Genomic DNA, 21,173 nt, shown 5'->3' on the forward strand with positions numbered 1-21,173 from the left:
TAACGGGACGAAGACTATGTTTCGTAAAGAGCTGTTGGTTTAGGGCTTCCCTGGTGGCGCAGTAGTTGGGAGTCCGCCTGCCACTGCAGGAATCGCGGGTTCGTGCCGCAGTCCGGGAGGATCGCCGCGTGCCGCGGAGCGGCTGGGCCCGTGAGCCGTGGCCGCTGGACCTGCGCGTCCGCAGCCTGTGTTCCGCAACGGGAGAGGCCACAACAGTGAGAGGCCCGCGTACCACAGAAAAAAAAAAAAAAAAAGCTGTTGGTTTAAAAGTATTTAGAGAAAACGGTTATAAAAAGGACATAGATTCTCCCCGCCTCCGCTAAGCCAGGGCTTTTACCGGATCTCTGTGGGGCCGGATACCTCCTAGGCTTCCGCGTGATTGCCGGAGATAGGGCGTCCGTACGGAAATGGTGTTTGTTTCTGGAAACATCTCGGCATCTCCACAGGCTATAATCTGGAGCCGATAAAAAAAACTCATAACTAACCATACCGTGGATTTTAAAGTACCCAAGTCAGTGGAGTGAGGACGTGCAGCCCACTATAATTCTAAGTCTGTGTTTGTTGATTATCAAGATGGCTGTAGGGGGCCCGTGACTCGGTCTGTTTCTGTTTTGAAGACCGCCCCCCCCCCCCCCCCGTGAGGGAACAAGGGTGATTCCTCTTTTTAAATTTTAGTTTATTTATTTTTTTATACAGCAAGTTCTTATTAGTCATCCATTTTATACATATTAGTGTATACATGTCAATCCCAATCTCCCAGTTCATCCCCGCCCTCCCCTCCCCTGCCACTTCCCCCCCTTGGTGTCCATACGTTTGTTCTCTGCATCTGTGTCTCAATTTCTGCCCTGCAAACCGGTTCACCTGTACCATTTTTCTAGGTTCCACATATATGCGTTAATATACGATATTTGTTTTTCTCTTTCTGACTTCACTCTGTGAGTCTCTAGATCCATCCACGTCTCTATAGGTGACCCAATTTCGTTCCTTTTTATGGCTGAGTAGTGATTCCGCTTTTTAATGTGTTTGACGTAGATATAAGTGTAAACAGAGAAGGTAGTGTTCTTCTGGAGGCCCATGTTCATTTAGGACAGTTGGCTGAAAGACGAATAGTCTGATTAAAGTAGAATATAATTGAAGTATTACTTCCTTCTACTCATTTGCCAGTAATTTTTAAATTAGTTTGGAATTTTAAAAAATCCACCTCTACTGTTTGGATAACTTCTCTGCTTGCCTCTTCTTTAGGTGGTCAAGTATTCTTCAACATGTATTTATAGTACTTCAGTCTAACTGTGTAACAGTTTCCACTTATTCCTATTCATTTCCATTTACTTATTAATAGGATCAATTTGGTAGACTATCGAGGTCATTAAAATTTCAATTTCTATTCTCTAATATATCAACACCTGCATCTAAGTTTTAGAGAATTCACTTAAAATGTGATTAACATTTATAAAATTCACTTTATTTCTTTATGTACTTATTGTTTCCCTCACCTAAGATTGGAAGCTCCATGATAATCAGGAGTCTAATATCATGTTCATCCGGTCCCAGTGCCTAGTATCAAAACCTGGGAGATAAAAAATATTTGCTAATTGAATGAAACAATTGATCCATCCAGAAGGAACATAAATACAATCTAAATCCTATAATAGTTTGTCAGAAAATACATTCTGTGTCGCCTTAAAATGAGATAGAGCCACTTTATATATACATTTCCTCTCCAGTCACGGACCGTGCCAATTGTTATGAGGCCAGAAGTTTGCAAATAGCGTGTGTGAATGTGACCCCTTTTGTTTCGTAGACTGTGCTACTGTGTGTCATGGGGTGGAATTTAAATGGTTTGGTACCAGTCTGGTTTTTTATGTTAAGTTTGAAGGAAAATTATGCTCTTCTACATAACTGTACTTTAGTTCTTTGTTCTGTAATGTGTTGAAGAACGTTAGCTGATGTATACGTAATTTCCAGGATGATCTATTTCCTCTTTTTGAAGAAGTTTTTCCAATGTGCTTGTCCCTTAATTGTACCTGATTTTACTTACTTCATAGATATGAGTTTAGCATGCTAGCCTTTGCATAATGCTTTATTTAACCCTATAAAATGTGAGGCCATGCTTATACATGAAAATAATCCAAATATTGCTTTGCATTTTAATTGCCTATGAGTTTTATGATGCTCAAATATCTTTGTCACAGAAAATAACTTGAGATAAATTCTGGGCAATTCAGATTTGCCAAAATTATGGTTTGGTTTAGTTATTAAACCTTGAAATGGAAGATTGTCAGAGTTAATTAAAAGGATCAACTGAAGTGTCCCCTAAAGTATCTACCTCCTTCAATCCTGAAACATATTTTCTGTTTTTGAGTTTAATACATTTTCTGAATGCTATGTTTTGAGGGGTAGTTACACTGATCTTAAAGCTAAGGGCACTGCCACATCACCATTACCTTAATGTCTATTGATAAATCCAGTTGTTGTTCTTGTTGTTTTGACTGGGGAACTGAATTTTATTTACTTATTTTATTTTTGGCTGCATTGGGTCTCTGTTGCTGCGCGCGGGCTTTCTCTAGTTGGAGCGAGCGGGGGGCTACTCTTCGTTGCATTGCGTGAGGTTCTCATTGCGGTGGCTTCTCTTGTTGCAGAGCACGGGCTCTAGGTGCGCGGGCTTCAGTACTTGCAGCACGCAGGCTCAGTAGTTGTGGCTCACGGGCTTAGTTGCTCCGCGGCATGTGGGATCTTCTCGGACCAGGGCTCGAACCCGTGTCCCCTGCATTGGCAGGCAGATTCTTAACCACTACACTGCCAGGCAAATCCCAGGGAACTGAAATTTTAATTTTGTTTAATTTTCTTAACACCTTTATTGGAGTATAATTGCTTTACAATGGTGTGTTAGTTTCTGCTTTATAACAAAGTGAATCAGCTATACATATACATATATCCCCGTATCTCTTCCCTCTTGCGTCTCCCTCCCTCCCTATCTCACCCCTCTAGGTGGACACAAAGCACCGAGCTGATCTCCCTGTGCTATGTGGCTGCTTCCCACTAGCTATCTATTTTACATTTGGTAGTGTATATATGTCCATGCCACTCGCTCACTTCGTCCCAGCTTCCCCTTCCCCTGCCCCGTGTCCTCAAGTCCATTCTCTATGTAGCAGCTGGTTTCTTAATGATGGTCTTCTTCCTGGCTTGCAGGCTGCAGCCTCCTCACCATGTACGCATACATACACCATGTACGTATACATACACCATGTACGTATACATACACCATGTACGTATACATACACCATGTATGTATACATGGTGTAAAGAAGCGGCTCTGATATTTCTTGCTCTTCTTATAAAGACACTAATCCCATCATGGTCTCCACCCTCATGACTTTATCTAAACCTAATTAGTGCCCAAAGGCCCCTCCTCCTAACACTATCACAGTGGGGGCTAGGGCTTCAATATATGAACTAGCGTAGGGGGTGGGGCACAAACATTCAGTCCATAACACAGATCAATGCGAAAAGATGAAATGTTCAGTTAAAAATGGTTATCCAAAGAGAAAAATATTAAATCGGGTCTTAATTTAAAAATCAACTTCTAATGGTTCTAAGACTCAAATGTCAAAAACAAAAACAAAACCCAAAACAACGTTCAAGCTCTTAGTGGAAAATACAGATTAATGGATTTTAGACCTTGGGCTAGAAATAATTTCTTTAAAAAGACACTGACCATAGAATAAAAGATTAATACATTTGTAATAAAATCAAGAAACTTCATTTATCAATAGACATCTTAAAGATGCGAAAAGGCACAAACCAGGAGAGGATACTCACATATACACACTGACAAAGAATTAATATCAAGGATATATAAAGAACTCCTACAAACCAATATAAATAAAAATAACAATAGAAAAATGGTAAAAGACATGAACAAACATTTCACAGAAGAAACATATAACCAATAGATGCACAAAGAGATGTTCTTTTGCTGTAATTAGAGAAATACAGATCAAAACCAAGATCAGGTAGATGTTTTTGTTTGACAAAAATTTAAAAGCCTGACAATGCCAAGTGTTAGAAAGCATGTGGATACAAGAGATTCAGGCCTATATATTGCAAGTGCATGTAAAAATCAGTACAACTACTTTGCAAAATAGTTGAATATTAGCTATTAAATATAACGATTACTCCTAGATAAATACTTGCGAGTTCCAGAATTTCTATTCCTAGTTATATACCCAAAAGAAATTCTTGCACATTTGCATCAGGAGGTATATATAAGAATGTTTATATTGACAGTGGGCAACAGGAGCAAAAATCAGGAAACAATCCATATGCCTATCAACGGAATGAATAAGCTACGGCATACTCACAAAATGGAATGTTTTACAGTAGTCTAAATAAATGAATTACAGGAACACAAGATGATTGGATTTTAAAAATAAATATTAGAGAAAAAAATGTACCAAAGTCTCACATACAGTATTTTACCCTTACTATAAAATTTAAAACAACTAGAAAAATATATATGTGGGAGTAACATATAATACAAAAAAAAAATTCAGAGGAGCAAAGAATGATGCACATAGAATTCAGGATGATAGTTACCTTGATTTGCTGGGTCCAGGGAGTGGTAGGAGGGACCATTTGTACGATCAGATGTATATTACTACCAAGGTCCTGGCATTTGTGGGGAGGTACTGTGTTCACAAATTCTTATTACTATTTCGATAGATAACTACATATATAGATATACAGCTAAATGATACTGGATAGGTAAGTAAATAAACAATGCAGGTCAGGTATGGACTAATGATGACAGTTTATCATAATCCAATTCTGTGAACTTGAGGTCCAACCATATAAAAATAAAACAAAACAGCACATGTGAGAGAATATAAAGCACACAGAATCACCAATGAAGTATTCTTGCCAAAAATGTTTAAGCTCAACCAAGCCTTTCGACCTTCTCTCAAGGAGCGAAAGTCCTGAAACCCGGGAGACTTCCTGCCTAGTTCTTCGCACTAACAGACCAGAATCAACCTGGAGGAAAAACCCTTGGATATAGTGATAGGCTCTTATCGACGTGCTTCAGCTTTAACTCCACACGGCAAAGAGAAGTGGAGAGGCAAGCATAAAAATAGAGGCAGAGAAATTAAAAATAAAAAGCAGTGTGTGCTAAAATCCTTAATGCATTACAAAAGACACTAATGGTTCCGCGGCACCCTCCGAGAACGCAGAACCCAAGACTTATCCTGCTGCACGGCCTATAAACACATGAAAAGATGCTCAACATCACTGATTAGTAGAGAAATGCAAATCAAAAGTACATTGAGTTACCACTACACACGGGTCAGAATGGCCATCATTAAAAAGTCTACAAATAACAAATGCTGGAGAGGGTGTGTAGAAAAGGTAACCCTCTTACACTCTGGGGGGGGTGGGGAATATAAATTGTTGCAGCCACTATAAAAAACAGTAGGCAGGTTCCTCAAAAAAGTACAGCTAGAATTACCACATGATCCTGCAATTCCACTTCTGGTCATACATCCAGACAAAACTACCATTCAAAGACTTACATGCACCCCTAGGTTCACAGGAGCACTACCCACGATAGCCAAGACATGGGATCAACCTAAATGTCAGTCAAGAGATGAAGGGATCAAGACGATATGGTATATATATATACACACACACACACACACACACGTATATAATGGAGTACTACTCAGCCAGAAAAAAAGCTGAAATAATGCCATTTGCAGCAACACGGATGGACCAAGAGAGTATCACATTGGCTTGGCCAAAAAGTTCATTCTGGTCTTTCCGTGACATGGTACGGAAAACATCTTCCCACCACCACTTCCCAAAACGAAGTGAAGGAAGTCGGAAAGAGAAAGACAAATACCATATGGTATCACTTACATGTGGAATCTGAGATATGACAAAAAGGAGCTCATCTGCACAGACTCAGAGACATAAAGAACAGACCAGTGGTTGCCAAGGGGCAGAAGGGCAGGGAAGGGATGGAATGGGAGTTTGGGGATTAGCAGATATAAACTATTACATGGAGAGTGGATAAACAACTAGGTCCTTCTGTATACCACAGGCAACTATAAACAACATCCTGTGATACACTGTAACAGAAAGGAATATGAAAAAGGTTCTTTATATAGTAATTCTAAATACTGTGCTGCAGAGCAGAAAATTAACACAACATTGTGTATCAAATATAGTTCATTAAAATAAATTGAAAAAAACCACCACGGTGTGGTATTGGCACAAAAACAAACATATAGATTAATGGACCCCAATAAGGAACCGAGAAAGAAATCCACATACCGACAGTGAGTTAATGTGTGATGAAGGAGCAAGTATGTATAATGAAGAAAGGACTCTCTTCAGCCAGTGGTATAGGGAAAGATAAACAGCCACATGTAAATCAATGAAGTTAGAACACTCCCTCCCACCGCACCCAAAAATAAACTGAAAATGGCTTAAAGACTTAAATATAAAGACATGACACCATAAAACACCTAGAAGAAATCATAGGCAAAACATCCTCTGACAAAAATCCTAGCAATGCTTTTTTAGATCAGCTTGCCAACAAAAAAGAATTAAAAGCAAAAATAAGCAAGCGGGACTAACCAACCTTATAAGCTCCTCCACAGCAAAGGAAAGCATCAACAAAACAAAGCAAAAATCCTACAGAATGAAAGAAAATGTTTTCAACTATGCAACCGACAAGGGTTTAACTTCTAAAATATACAAACAGCACATACAACTCAATACAAACCAACAAGCAAACTAAACAACCAATCCAAAAATGGGCAGAAGACTTGGAGATTTATTCAAAGAAAACATCCAGATGGCCAATGGACACATGAAAAATGCTCAGCATTGCTGATTATTAGAGAAATGCAAATCAAAACCACAAAGTGGTATCACCTCACACCAGTCAAAATGGCCATCACTAAAAAGCCTACAAGGAAGAAATGCTGGAGAGGGTGTGACAAAAGGAAACCCTCCTACACTATTGGTGGGAATGTAAATGGGTGTAGCAACTAGAGGAAACAGTAAGCAGTGTCGTCCAAAAAGTTGAAAAAGAGTTACATTATGATCCAGCAATCCTAGTCCTTGGCATATATCAAGACAAGACTATCATTCAAAGAGATACATGCACCCCTATGTTCACAGCAGCACTATTCACAAGCCAAGATACGGGAATAACCTAAGTGTCGATCGACAGATGAATGGTTCAAGGACGTGTGGCACATATATACAATGGAATATTGCTCAGCCATAAAAAGAAACGAAATTGAAGTATTTGAAATGAGGTGGATGGACATAGAGTCCGTCATACAGAGTGAAGTAAGTCAGAAAGAGAAAGACAAATACCATATGCTAACACATATATATGGAATTTAAGGGAAAAAAATATCATGAAGAACCTAGGGGTAAGACAGGAATAAAGACACAGACCTACTAGAGAATGGACTTGAGGATATGGAGCAGGGGAAGGGTAAGCAGTGACAAAGTGAGAGAGTGGCATGGACATATATACACTTCCAAACGTAAAACAGATAGCTACTGGGAGGCAGCCGCATGGCACAGGGAGATCAGCTCAGTGTTCTGTGACCACCTACAGGGGTGGGATAGGGAGGATGGGAGGGAGGGAGACGCAAGAGATATGGGAACATATGTGTATGTATAACTGATTCACTTTGTTATAAAGTAGAAACTAACACACCATTGTAAAGCAATTATACTCCCATAAAGATGTACAATACTAATAATAAAAGAAAAGAAAATTGGAAAAAAAGAAGAAGATGTGGTACATGTATACAATGGAGTACTACTCAGCCGTAAACAATAATGCAATGATGCCATTTGCCGCAACCTGGAAGACCCAGAGATTATCATAGTACATGCAGGAAGTCCAAAAGAGAAGGACAAATACCATGTGATATTACTTATACAGGGAATCAGAAATAGGACACAAATGAACATACCTACATAAGAGAAACAGACTCAAAGACATAGAAAACAGACCTGTGGTGGCCAAGGGGGAGAGGAACTGGGAGAGGGATGGATGGCAAGTTTGGGATTAGCAGATGCAAACTATTCTATAGAGAATAAAGAAACAACAAGGTCCTATTGTACAGCACAGGGAACTGCATTCAATATCCTCTGATAAACTGTACTAAAAAAGAATGTGGAAAGTATATGTATATATGTAAGACTCAATCACTGTGCTGTACAGCAGAAAGCACTGTACATGAACTATACTTCAATAAAATAAATCGAAAGAAACATAATGTAGTATAGGCAAAAAACAGATACTCACATCACTGTAACAGATGAAGGAGCCCGGCACGAAATCCACAGACCAATGGACGATTAATCTTCCATGAAGGAGGCAAGTATATACAATGCGGAGAAGACAGTCTCTTCAGCAAGTGGTACTGGGAATGAGGACAGACACGTGAAAATCAATGAAGGTATAAACTCCCTCCCACTATATACAAAAATAAACTCAAAATGCCTTAAAGACTTAAATGTAAGACCGGACACCATAAAACTCCTAGAACACAGGCAAAACATTCTGTGACATACATTGTAGCAATATTTTCTTAGATCGGTCTCCCAGTGCAAAAGAAATGAAAGCAAATATAAACAAATGGGACCTAATCATCCTTATATGCTTTTGCATAGCGAAAGAAAGCATCAACAAAACAAAAAGATCACCTTCGGAATGGGAGAAAAGATTTGCAAAGCATGTGACCGACAAGGGCTTAACTGCTAAAATATACAACCAGCTAATACAAACAAATGTATAAAAGAAAAATGAACATCCCAGTCAAAAATGCACAGAAGAGCCAAACAGACATTTCTCCAAAGAAGACGTCCAGATGGCCAATAGACACATGAAAAGATGCTCAACATCACTGCTTAGTAAAGAAATGCAAATCAAAAGTACACTGAGGTACCACCTCACACGGGTCAGAATGGCCATCATTAAAAAGTCTACAAATAACAAATGTTGGAGAGGGTGTGTAGAAAAGGTAACCCTCTTACACTGTGGGGGGGGAATATAAATTGTTGCAGCCACTATAAAAAACAGTAGGCAGGTTCCTCAAAAAAGTACAGCTAGAATTACTATATGATCCTGCAATTCCACTCCTGGTCATACATCCAGACAAAACTATCATTTAAAGAGATACATGCACCCCTAGGTTCACAGGAGCACTACCCACGATAGCCAAGACATGGGATCAACCTAAATGTCAGTCAAGAGATGAAGGGATCAAGACGATATGGTGTATATACACGTATATAATGGAGTACTACTCAGCCATAAAAAAAAGCTGAAATAATGCCATTTGCAGCAACACGGATAGACCAAGAGATTATCACATTGGGTTGGCCAAAACGTTCATTCTGGTGTTTCCGTGACATGGTATGGAAAATATCTTCCCACTACCACTTCCCAAAACTAAGTGAAGGAAGTCGGAAAGAGAAAGACGAATACCATATGGTATCACTTACATGTGGAACCTGAAATATGACAAAAACGAACTCATCTGCAAACAGAAACAGACTCAGAGTCATAGATAACAGACCTGTGGTTGCCCAGAGGAGAGATATGGATTGGGAGTTTGGGATTAGCAGATGCAAACTAGTATATAGAGAATGGATCAAGAACGAGGTACTACTGTATAGCACATTTAACTGTACACAATATCCTATGATAAAGAGTAATGGACATGAATATGAAAAAGTATCTGTGTATATGTAAAACTGAATCACTCTCCTCTACATCAGAAATCATCACAACATCATAACTCAACTATGCTTCAATAAAATAAATTACAAAAAACACAGTGTGGGGACTTCCCTTGCGATTCATTGTTTAAGATTCTGTGCTCCCAATATAGGGGGCGTAGGTTCGATCCCTGGTCAGGGAACTAAGATCCCCTATGCCGCACAGCACGGTCTTAACAAAAGAAAAGACCTTAGCAGTCCCAAGCTCTGAAAACAATTGAGTGGAAAACACATACACACACACACACACACACACACACACACAAACACACACCAGATCCCTCGCCCTTGCCCATGTGCAATCCAAAATTTTTTAAATGTTATTAAAAAAACCCACAGTGTGATATAGACACAAAAACAGACATACAGATCAATGGGAAAGAATAAGCATCCCAGAAATAAATCCACACACCGACAGTCGATTAATCTTTGACAAAGGAGAGAAGAATATACAGTGGAGAAAAGACAAGTCTCTTCTCAACTGGTGTTGGGAACTCTAGACAGCCACATGTAAATTAATGAAGTTAGAGTACTCCCTCCCACCATACACAAAAATAAACTCAAAATGGCTTAAAGACTTAAATATAAGACAGGACACCATAAAATTCCTAAAAGAGAACATAGGTAAATGATTCTCTGATATAAATTATAGCAATATTTTCTTAGATTAGTCTCCCAAGGCAAAAGAAATAGAAGCAAAATTAAACAAGTGGGACCTAATCCCCCTTATTAGCTTTTGCAGAGCAAAGGAAACCATCAACAAAACAAGAAGACAACCTACAGCACGGGAGAAAATATTTACAAACGATGTGACCAACAAGGGCTTAATTTCTAAAATATCCAAACAGCTCATACAACTTAATACCAAAAAACAAACAAACATACAAACAAAAAACAAACAACCCAATCAAAAAATGGGCAGAAGACCCAAATAGACATTTCTCCAAAGAAGATATCCAGATGCCCAACAGACACATGAAAAGATGCTCAACATCGCTAATTATTAGAGAAATGGAAATCAAAACTATAATAAGGTACCTCCTCACACCGGCCAGAATGGCCATCTTTTAAAGGGGTGGGATAGGGAGGGTGGGAGAGAGGGAGACGCAAGAGGGAAGAGATATGCGAACATATGTATATGTATAACTGATTCACTTTGTTATAAAGCAGAAACTAACACACCATTGTAAAGCAATTATACCCCAATAAAGATGTTAAAAAAAAAAAGGCTACAAATAACAAATGCTGGAGACAGTGTGGAGAAAAGGCAACCCTCCTACACTGTTCGTAGGAATGTAAATTGGTGCAGCCACTATGGAGAACAGCATGGAGATTCCTATAAAAACTACAAATAGAGTACCATATGATCCAGCAATCCCACTCCTGGCCATAATCCAGACAGAACTATAATTCAAAGAGATACATGCACCCCTACGTTCATAGCAGCACTACTCACAATCGCCAAAACATGGAAACAATGGAAATGTCCATCAACAGATGAATGGATAAAGATGTGGTGTACGTATACAAAAAGAATGTTACTCAGCCGTGTAAAAGAAGGAAATAATGCCATTTGCAGCAACATGGATGGACTTAGAGATTATCATAGAAAGTGAAGTAAGTCAGAGCAAGAAAGACAAATATTATCTGGTATCGCTTATATATGGAATATAAGAAATAATACAAATAAACTTGTTTACAAATTAGAAAGACTCACAGACAGAAAACAAAATTATGGTTACTCAAGGGGAAGGGGGAGGAGATAAAATAGGAGTTTGGATTAACAGATATACAATATTATACATAAAACAGATAAACAACAAGGATTTACTGTATAGCACAGGGAGCTATATTCAATATCTTGTAATAACCTATAATTAAAATGAATCTGAAAAAGAATATATATATATGTATGTATATATATCTACATCACTTTGCCGTACACCTGAAACTAACATGATAGTGTAAATCAACTACACTTCAATAATAGAAAGTTGCTATGAGAGGAGAGCTCAATATTGTCACCATAATTACAACAACAACAAAACGGAAATTGAACTGATTGTGTAGTTTCCAGTGATGGAATATTCACGCAAATCTCATGCACTTCCTCATGTACATTCTGGTACTCTAGAAGAATTTTTCAAAGGGAGAACATCTCAGATGCATAGATTTTTCTCAGAATACAGAAAGGAAGTCTACAAGTAATACTTGGAAATGTAGCGCTTCTATACATCTGCCTTCCCTTTGGAACCAAAAGCTCTCCTGTGGGTGGATCTAAGATATTCTTCGGTTTCTTTGTAAACCACCCTGCTTGGGTCTGTCCTCTTGCCACTACTCTAATATTCCCCTTTCTGCTGCAAGATGTTTACCACAGTAAGGTCAGTTAACATATCCTTTTTCTGACATAATTACCATGTATATATACTCACCACATTTTCTTTATTCATCCATGGATGGACACTTAGGTTTTTTCCATGTCTTGGCTTTTGTGAATAATGCTACAATGAACATAGGGGTGCAAATATTTCTTCGAGATAGTGATTTCATTTCCTTCAGATATATACCCATAAGCGGAATTGCTGGATCATATGATAGTTCTTTTTTTGAGGAACCTCCATACTCTTTTCCATAGTGGCTGCACCAATTTACATTCCCACCAACATACACAAGGGAGTCATTTAGACTTACATTTGTTGGTAGGAGTAAACCGAACTATGTAGATAAGTTCCTTGTTTTCATTGTATCACCACTTAAAATAGCTAGCACTTATGAAACACTATGATGTTCCAAGCACTAGGCTGACTATTTCATAAGCATTGTTTCACTTAGTTCTTACAAATTCATGAAGTAGATACCATCCTTACATCCGTTGTGTTTTTTTTTTTTTTCCTTCAGATGAGGAAACTGAAGTCTGGAGAGAGTAAAGAATTTTCCTAACTTAACATATACGATGTAGCAGAGCCAGTACTTGAATATTTCCTGACATAAAAGTCTGTGCTCTTAATCACCACTCAAAAATATCTCCTAAAGATATTGTTAACAGAACAAGCCACTCATACACGCACATACTCATGCTTAGGACTCTCCTTTGAGTATTAGATAGATGAGCAAATTGAAATAGGAAACAAGGGCCCAGCCCTAGTCTTTTAGTTAGTTGTCACCCCACAACACGTCATACAGAACTCTGTGATGCTGACTGAGTAAAAGACTGTATCCCAAATAAGCCATGATGTTCCCATCATTTGAGTAAATCATCTTTCCTGTAAAATCAGAAATACTTTATCTACTTTATCTGCAGTAGAAAACTATTTCAATGGGTTTCTTTTTAAGTTGGTACCATGAAATTCAACTTAGCTCGAACCTCACCTCCTCTGAGAATCTTTCCTGATACCCCATTTCTGTTCTTACTTAAATATTCCTTTTGAGTACTTCAGAGTGCCTGTGCAAATCTCTGTCTTAGCACTTATGACTCACTACGGTAATTATCGCTTTACTTTACTTCTAGGCTGTAACCTCTTGGGGTGTAAGTACCAGGCTTTATTCCATTTTATATCCCTAATGCCTTTCACAGTGCCTGAAATTAATCTGTGTGTAATAAACACCTGCCGATGAATTTAAAAACTCAGTGAATGTACAGCCAAACGACTGGCCTGTCTAAAATGGAAGAAATCAAATTCAAATTACTCTCAAAAGAAATTGTACAGCTGGCTGATAATAAAGCCGTATACTAGTTAAAAATTGTAATTAGCTAAACCAAAAGTCGGAGAAGTAATTTAAACTACCAGGAGGTAAGAACTGTGCCACTAGACCACGTGACACGAACAGTTTTTTGGTTTTTTTGACAGTTTCTGAGGGAAAGCGCTGTACAAACCAGGTTTTCAGTTCAGACGCCTGGCGGCGCTGCAGGCTAAAAATGGAGGTGGAGCCAGGCGCTTGCCACAGACCCCCTTTTACAAAAGACAAAACTGAGAGGGGCTGGGGGTTGACGCGCCTTGGAAAACGTCGGCAGCAAGCTGAGAGTTTAGACCTTTCTTCAAACAAATGGGAACTACATATATGTTGATGTTATCCCTACTGGAAGACTTCCGAAAGCTTCTTTCATTAAAGGCAACGCAGTCAAAGAGGCTGTGCTGGAAACTGAGAGAAAATCCAGCAGAAAAAGGCAAGTGGTGAGTTTTCCTTTTCTTCCTGGGCGTAGCGTAAGCGGTCCAGGAAAAGGAAGGCCGCTTTTTATAGCCGGTTCCTGGAGATTTGGCCTCGCAGCGGAAAGGGGAGTGTCTGCGTAGCGGCGGGCAGACAGACCTGAGCAAGGTGGTTTCCAAACTGACCAAAGATTCGTGAGTAAAGGCTCTTCTGTGGGTGGATCTAAACTATTAAGAGATCAAAGAATATTTCAGATACACCCACAGAAGAGCCTTTCCTCCCGAATAGGAAGCCAGACCTATAGAAACTATACAGTTCCAAGTATTACCTGTAAACTTTTTTGTTTTCTGAGAAAAATCTATGAATCTGAGATGTTGCCCCTTTGAAAAATTCTTGTGAATGTTTCAGAATGTGCATGGGGATGTGCATGAGATTCGGTTGAATTTTCCACCATTGGAAACCACACAGGGAGTTTAATTTCACAATAATACGCGAGGCAATAGTGGGGTGAGTAATTTGCCCATTCTTGGGGGAAAATCACTGGATGAAGAACAACCTATGGTAAGTTTAACTCTCACAGAAGAAAATGGTAGGTATCAACACTAGTCTCAGACCTCCTAAGGTCCAGATCGTGACAATCAGTGACAACCTTTGAGATGCATGCTCTTCAGCAACCTGGTTGTCAAAGCCTGCTCAAGATTTAATCTCAGTATATTAAGGAGCTGTTCACAGAATTCTCCAGGCTCACTGAATTTTCCAGTCTCACTGAATTCTCCAATCTCTGGTGCGTACTCACCACACATTTTAAATACCACTCATATCTGTGCATTATAAACATCCACTGCAAGAAAATTACCAGGCAACGTCATGGCTACATGGCAAACATTCAGGCAATTTACATAGGAAGTAGTTTCAGAAATACCTTTCTTCATGTAAAAGATGTTGGATGACAATTCCATAAAATTGGTGATGTTGACACTTACCTGCTCATCCTACAAGTTCTTCCAGAAGAAGACTTCACCTCTTTAAGGATTCTCTCAGAACTCTGGAATAAAAAGAAAATGCCTTGGTCCTTCCTTCCAGAATTTTCTTTCCATTGAATGTAAAAAAAAAAAAAAAAAAAATCCCCATATTCTGCCAACCTAATGCAAGACAGAGAGACGGGAGATACATCTCTTTAACATCACCTTATCTCCAATTAAATTAGGTTACTTGAAGCTAAAAACAAGATAGTATGTGGAGACAGCTATCACCCTTGGCATTCTTGCTCTTTGGGCTCTGGGTAAAAAGTAGAGGAAACACCCCCTTTCTGAATAATGCTATAGTTGTTGTTTTATTGCTCTATCTTCAGTAGTGTTTCCTTTTCTTCTGAAGCATAGCTAATTGTTAATTTATAGTCACAAGTACCAATGCCTTAGCTATTTTTATCTTTTGTTTACCTATAAGACAACTGATCTGGACACTTCAAAAAATTCAATATCAATAAAATACAGGGGACTGTTCTAGAATAAACAGATGTAACACCAATACAATCATGAAACTTGGTTGAAAAACAAATTTTCTAAGACATTCCTTATGTCAAGTGGTTAAGAAAATAAGTGCATTTGTAAAAGGAATTCAAGAGTGAATATGAATTCTTATTTAAGTTGAAGAAAACTGGAGGAGGATAATTTTAAAAAGTTATTAGGGACTGGATTTTAGTTAATATGGAATTATTGTTACTTCGGTACATTGAGAGACACTACTTGAAAATATTCCGTTTAGATTGCCATCAGTCTGAAAGAAAGCATTGGGATTTCCTTAATGTTTTGGAAAAAATAAACACTCGGAAAGGACGCAGGGTGGCGCTGCAGCATTAGAAGTAGAAGGAAGAAAGCTACCAGTCTGCGCTCCTCTAGCCAGATGCTCTGCTAAAGAAGCAAGCAGGAAAAGGAGGCTTTCTAAGGCAGTTGCTCCGGGAAATCAGGGCCATAGGCATCTCCACTGATCCCAGTGTCTGAGTGATACTGGGAGATAGATCAGCGACAACGTGAATCCGAGCTCGGTCAGGTTTGCTGGGAGACGAGAGAGCGATGGAGGCAGGAGAGAGGAAGAAATGCTTTCTGAAACAAAGGCAAGTCTTGATATTCTTTGTTTGGCTGGGCATAGCTCAGGCTGGTTCTGAGCCTAGGCGTTATTCAGTGGCCGAGGAAATGGACAGTGGCTCCTTTGTGGCCAATCTGTTGAAAGACTTGGGGTTGGAGGTAGATGATCTAGCTGCGCGGGCCCTCCGGGTCGTTTCCAAAGGGAAAAAAATGCGTTTGCATTTTGATAGGCAGACCGGGGATTTGTTGTTAAATGAGAAACTGAACCGGGAGGAGCTATGTGGCCCTACCGAACCCTGTGTACTACCTTTCCAGATGTTACTGGAAAATCCCTTGAAGTTTTTCCAGGCTGAGCTACGGATTAGCGACATAAATGATCATTCTCCAGTTTTCCTAGACAAAGAAATAATATTGAAAATTTCAGAAGGTATCACTCCTGGAACTACTTTCCTAATAGAGCGTGCCCAGGACTTAGATGTAGGAAGCAACAGTCTCCAAAGTTACACAGTCAGCCCCAATTCCCACTTCCATCTTAAATTACAAGACAGTTCCGACGGCACAATATTACCACAGCTGGTGCTGGACAAAGCACTGGATAGAGAGGAACAGCCTGAGATCAGATTAACCGTCACAGCACTGGATGGCGGGATTCCACCCAGCTCTGGGACCGCCCTAATCGCATTGAAGTCTTAGACATCAATGATAATGCCCCCGAGTTTGCAAAGCTGCACTATGAGGCGCATGTCCTAGAAAACAGCCCCATTGGATCCCAGGTTGCCATTGTCTCTGCCAGAGATTTAGATATTGGAACCTATGGAGAAATATCTTATGTACTTTCCCAGGCATCTGAGGATATTCGGAAAACATCTGGAATAAATGCAAAATCGGGAGAACTCCTTTTAACACAGGAACTGGATTTTGAATCTATTCAGACTTATACATTAAATATTCAGGCGACAGATGGTGGGGGCCTTTCGGGCAGTTGTGTGATGTTTGTCCAAGTGACGGATTTGAATGACAACCCGCCGGAACTGACCATGTCAACGCTTATCACTGAGATCCCAGAAAACTTGCAGGAGACTGTAATTGCTGTATTCAGCGTTTCAGATCCTGCCTCTGGAGACAATGGAAGGATGGTTTGCTCCATCCAAGATGATCTTCCCTTCATTCTTAAACCCTCTGTTGAGAATTTTTACAGTTTAGTCACAAACACAGCCCTGGACCGAGAAACAAGATCCGAATATAACATCACCATCACCGTCACAGATATGGGGACACCGAGACTGAAAACCCAGGACAACATAACCGTGCTGGTGTCCGACGTCAACGACAACGCCCCCGCCTTCACCCAGACCTCCTACACCCTTTCCGTCCGCGAGAACAACAGCCCCGCCCTGCACATCGGCAGCGTCCGCGCCACAGACAGAGACGCGGGCGCCAACGCCCAGGTCACCTACTCGCTGCTGCCGCCCCTCGACGCGCACGTGCCCCTGGCCTCCCTGGTGTCCATCAACCCGGACAACGGCCACCTGTTCGCCCTGAGGTCCCTGGACTACGAGGCCCTGCGGGCGTTCGAGCTCCGCGTGGGCGCCGCCGACCGCGGCTCGCCCGCGCTCAGCAGCCAGCCGCTGGTGCGCGTGCTCGTGGCGGACGACAACGACAACGCGCCCTTCGTGCTGTACCCGCTGCAGAACGCCTCGGCGACCTGCACCGAGCTGGTGCCCAGGGCGGCCGAGGCGGGCTACCTGGTGACCAAGGTGGTGGCGGTGGACGGAGAGTCGGGCCAGAACGCCTGGCTGTCGTACCAGCTGCTCAAGGCCACGGAGCCCGGCCTCTTCGGCGTGTGGGCGCACAACGGCGAGGTGCGCACGGCCCGGCTGCTGAGCGAGCGCGACGCGGCCAAGCACAGGCTGCTGCTGGTGCTGGTCAAGGACAACGGCGAGCCGCCGCGCTCGGCCAGCGTCACGCTGCACGTGCTGCTGCTGGACGGCTTCTCGCGGCCCTACCTGCCGGCCCCGGAAGCGGAAGAGGCGGACGCGGCCCCGACCGCCCCTCTCACCGCCTACCTGGTGGTCGCCTTGGCGTCGGTGTCGTCGCTCTTCCTCTTCTCGGTGCTGGTGTTCGTCGCGGTGCGGCTGTGCAGGAGGGGCGGGGCGACTTCGGTGGGTCGCTGCTCGGTGCCCGAGGGCCCCTTTTCGGGCCACCTGGTGGACGTCAGCGGCACGGGGACCCTGTCCCAGAGCTACCAGTACGAGGTGTGTCTGACGGGAGGCTCCGGGTTAAATGAGTTTAACGTCTTGAAGCCGATTCTCCCTAGTGGTCTGGTTGAAGACACTGGGCAGGACTAGTGCAAAAAGGCAATTGCAAGAATAGCGTAGGTTTCATTAACAGAAGAATCAGAAAGTTGTCTGGCTACGAATGCTTTCTTTTAAGTCAAGGCTCTTGAGTTGATATAGTATTTTGTTTATATCTTGATTTTACTTTCTGTCTAGTTAACCCTGGATGTTCTTTTTTCATCTGCTTCCTACCTTTTCAATCCAGTATTAATGCCTCTCTCTTTTTCTAATAGGTGAGTAAAAATAAATGCATTATCTTTTAATGATGATTGCAAATAGGTTTATTTAAGGTAGTCATTTCAAATTCTCTATCCAAAAGCAATGTAGAGAGAGTTCTGAACCACCAATATTATAATTTACCCTATTGAATATAGTCAGGAAATATTCTTTATAATACTCCTAAAGCAGCTTTGTCTGTGGTTAATGAAGTGGATAACTAAAAATGTTTTAATATGTACCATTTTAAGGTGTATCATCCTGTAGGGGCTTAGTACTCAAATAAAACTTACACATATAATTCATTTTCTGTTTTGACATTTGCAATTAATATTTCAACACTGTATATGCTTATATTGGCTAAAAGTGGACAAAAAATGGAGGTTAATAGGTCAGATTACTCTTAGATTTGCCTAAAGTGTATTTATGATGGATGACTGAGAAAAAAAATTAAACATAGGCATTTTGAACAACTGATCGTGCTTTTCCGTTTGGCACGAAAAGAGTATTTAATAAGCATCTGGTGGAATGACAATTTGTTTTTTAACTTCTGAGATGTAAGTATTATCAACCTGAGGGCCATTTTAAAAAAATTTCAAGAAAGTACATGTATATATGCTCTCTAAATGCTTTATAGCAAAAGTGGTGTCCCATCCAATCCTACTTTAAAAAAATTAATATCTACTTGGCATTTATATGGTGATATATGAAGGAAATATTTTCTTTGTTTCCTCTCTTAGTTCCCTCCTTCAGATTTCAACCTGACATGACTTAGGATTATGTATGGTCCTTCTGGGATAAACACTGCCCAACCACATCAGCATTCTACCTCCTACAGAGTAATTAAAAGAAGATTAGAAGAATGGGAAGTTCTAAAGGGGAGAGAGCGATATCACTGTGAAAGTCTAAATTAACTACAACTAAGAATAAACTCTTGAAGCAACCAAACATTACTTTTTATGTCTATTTTGAATGAAATAGAAAAAACCCCTTATTTTAAAGTACAAAATATTTAGTCCCCAATTAAAAAATCTGATTAGGAAAAAATAAAATTTCTCCTCATAGGCATTTTCTCATCCAGAGGCATAGAACTTTCCAGAAATTGAATACTCATGACTAGAAGAAAGAGAACTGAAGTTTCTCAAAGATTTTGAAAATTCTCAAAAGAGAAAAAGAATGTTGTTAACTAGATGTTAACTAGACTTATGTCATCATTTGCAATATGCACAAATATCAAATCATTGTCACACCTGAAACTAATATAGTGTTACCTGTCAATTATAGCTCAAAAATTTAAAACCCCTTAATGACTGTAAAAAAAAACAAAAAAATTTAATACTGACATGTCTTCAATCACACATAAAGTTATCATCATATTAAAATGGTGTTATTTTATGTATGAGAGTCAAATACATGAATCCTTAGTAATCAGGGGAAAGACAGTATTTCCTTTCACTCATTAAGTACTTTATAGAGATATTGAATCTGGCTCTTGGGTCAGATTTTTTTTTCTTCTTTTCATACTTAGCTGAATTTTCATGAAGATCAGAGAAAAGGCAAAGAGTTCTGATCAAGACTTCTCTGTAGTTGGCTGGCTTAGTTCCAGCTCATGTCAGAGCCAGGGAAGTTTTCAACTACAGAAAATATGGAGGCCAGTTCTTTTTTGGCCAATATGGTATATGATTTTGGACTCAAATTGGAGGCACTATATAACCGGGGAGTTATTTAGACCCAGACATAAGAAGAACAGATACTTAATAATATCTTAGTTGATAGATGCACTGAATTCACATATTGTTGAGAAGTGATCAGAGTTTAGTAAAGCCAGAAAAGATCATATGGACTAAATTTGAAGATAGGAAAAAATTATACCTTACTCTTGGTTCAAAGTTGCTTTTATTTCTTGGCTATTGGAAACCTTTTACCCTTTTATTTGAAGACAACTTTCAGAAACTTCTTTACCTGGATATTATATTAAGTACATGACAGAGAGGGCACTATATGTATAGTACTAACTATCTTTGCCACTTTTTGGAATTCCCCCAAGCGAAAGTCCAGCACTAGGTAAAAATGATGACTTTCTACGTTCATAATAATTTCCCAGTAGTTTTTCTTTTAAAGGATGGACAAATTCATTACTGTGAATTATTTCCAGATTGATCTCTTACTAATATTCTAATCTAGTTTTTAATACTGAAAGGCAAAGAGATGAAAATGAACTTTAAACTTTTATGTAGAGTTGTTAAAAGACTAAACTATATTCAGATATCACTCATTAAAACTAGTGAACTAACTTACCACACTTTTAATAAATCTTCCTTAATCCTTGAATATGGCTTCCTTGCAAATGGGGACTTTAAAAAATGAAAGTTTAAAAAAATATATTCCACTACTATATTTTGCTTCTTAGAGTAGATTGTTACATGTTTTAAAGCTGGCAACCTATTAGGCATAATTCAGTTATTTCTATGTCTAATCCTCATGTTCTCAGCCAATAGCTTGGTTGGTCATAGATTTTAAAATGTAAACTAGGGACTTCCCTGTTGGTGCAGCAGTTAAGAATCCGCCTGCCAATGCA

At 39.9% G+C, this 21,173-nt stretch overlaps 1 pseudogene; it reads left to right on the top strand.

Annotated features, from left to right (window-relative positions):
- Positions 1-611: 611 nt before the first annotated feature.
- Positions 612-20,762, top strand: LOC149749660 (protocadherin beta-2-like; annotated as a pseudogene).
- The last annotated feature ends 411 nt before the right edge of the window (positions 20,763-21,173 follow it).

This window comes from Delphinapterus leucas, chromosome 3 (assembly GCF_059928025.1).
Source record: "Delphinapterus leucas isolate spDelLeu-1000000601 "Yukka" chromosome 3, BTC_Dleu_Yukka2, whole genome shotgun sequence".
NCBI classification, from domain to species: Eukaryota; Metazoa; Chordata; class Mammalia; order Artiodactyla; family Monodontidae; genus Delphinapterus; species Delphinapterus leucas.